Source organism: Physella acuta, unplaced genomic scaffold (genome assembly GCF_028476545.2).
Source record: "Physella acuta isolate Inbredline_101_S28 unplaced genomic scaffold, ASM2847654v3 ptg001535l, whole genome shotgun sequence".
Classification (NCBI taxonomy): domain Eukaryota; kingdom Metazoa; phylum Mollusca; class Gastropoda; family Physidae; genus Physella; species Physella acuta.
Window position 1 is genome coordinate 107468 of NW_026733050.1, and position 1950 is coordinate 109417.

General features: G+C 35.6%; 1 long non-coding RNA gene across 1 annotated transcript; it reads right to left on the reverse strand.

Annotated features, from left to right (window-relative positions):
• Nucleotides 1–989: 989 nt before the first annotated feature.
• On the reverse strand, nt 990–1402 carry LOC131928721 (uncharacterized). The gene is made up of 2 exons (XR_009383823.1): nt 1307–1402; nt 990–1073 (listed from the first exon to the last, which is right to left on the reverse strand). It is a non-coding gene; the product is annotated as an uncharacterized LOC131928721 (long non-coding RNA).
• Nucleotides 1403–1950: the final 548 nt, after the last annotated feature.

The following is a 1950-nucleotide window of genomic DNA, read 5'->3' on the forward strand; positions in this document are numbered from 1 at the left end:
TTTTTTTTGGAAACTAACAGAATGTAAAAAATTATTTTTTTTTATCCCAAAAGTCTATCTGGTTAGCGAAAAGATAAAAACAAATGGTAGCTGCATTTATCTGTAATTCCACTTCTTTTAAGTAAAAAAATATATATTAAAAAACCAAGTTGTATAACTTTTGGTTGTCCCTCGATATTTGATCAATGATAGCAGAGTTACGTGTCCCTTGTTGAAGCTCTGTATGGGTTGAAAGCATTTTGAGTTCTGCTGCTGAAGCGATCTGTATTCGGAAGGCTCGGTCCAATACTTTCATAGTTACGTGCTCCTTCGCTATCTTCAGTTGACGAAACCTCGATTATTGTATCCAACCGCGACTCACTACCACTACTATCTGAGGTTCCGCCAGGGGAACTAGCTGGGGCTCTGTATGGGGTAAACACATCTTGAAGCCGGCCGCTAAAGCGATCAGTGTTTGGAATGCTATGGGCGATACTTTCATAGTTACGTGCCCCATCTCTATCTTCATTTGACGAAGTATCCAACCGGGAATAACTACTGTCTGAGGCTCCACTTGGGAAGTTTTCTGAGGCTCTGTATGGGTTGAAAGAATACTGAGCTTGGGTACTGAAGTGATCTCTGTCGGAAAAGTTCCGAGAGCTTAGAGAATCGTTGTAGTCGACCGCAGGGGTGTTGATGGTGTTGGTGTTGTTGGTGGTTGAGACCCCACTAGCACGTCTCATGTAGTTGATGGCGTCGTTGCTATTTGGCGGAGTTGAAGATGGTCCCATTCTTTCATACGAATTGTCTTTTTTTCGTCTCGTGAAGCATATTATTAGAGTTAGAGTTATAGCATTGGAGATGAACAACACCGCCAATAGACCATAAATTATGTAGATGTTCACGGTTGAGTTGATTTTTATAACTGAACTTTCGTCTGGTAGAGTATCCATCAGGTAGAGTTTTTTTTTTTTTTGTCAAGTTATTTTTTTTGTTGATATTTTTGTTAAGTTAAATTTTGTCAAAATTTGGGTTTTTTAGACAATGGCCCTTCGATGGTTTTTTTCTTCTGGGTTTTGATGTTGACCATAAATCTGAAATTGAAAAATGAGTTGTGTAGAATTGTAAGTGTCTACTCAGACATTTTGTGTATCGTTTCAGCATTCGAAAGAAATAACTGATCTGATGTAGATTACCAGACTAACAAAGCCTTCAAATGCTAGTGTTGTATTAATTAACACATACATTAATGAATAATTATTTCTACTTATTGTAACTCAAAACATTTAGCACCCTTTAAAATAACTGAATACAAAAATGACCTTACCGTAACTCACCTGTAATCTGTACCTTCGAGAAATATGTCTATATATAACATTTAATCCTTCAACACTAATAGAATAATCAACCAGGTAGTTTTCACATCTACACACCTCCAAGAAGTGCTTCAGTGTTGATATTTCTCTCAGCAACCTTATGCGAGGATGTAATAACAGGATGTATAAAATATGGCACGGATGCGAATTTAAATATTTGTTCAGCTTTTCGGGCTAAGGTTCTGGTTACTAGTTCGTTTTGGAAATTTCAGTCCAGAATCTGGGAAGTGGTGGGTCAATATTTGACGGCCTTTATAGTGTTAAGCAGAGGTGGACTGGCCCACTGGTCTACCAGGGAAAATTCCGGTGGGCCGCCACCAACCCCAGGAAAAAATTGTTAGGCCCCCAAAAAACGGTGCAGTAATAATACTATATTTTTAGATTATATATATATATATATATATATATATATATATATATATATATATATATATATATATATATATATATATATATATATATATATATATATATATATATATATATATATATATATATATATATATCATTTCCATTTCTTCATGCTTCGATAGAGAAAAAACCCACATTGAAAATTTACTTTTTCTGGGTTTGGATCCCCTAATAAAATTTCCCG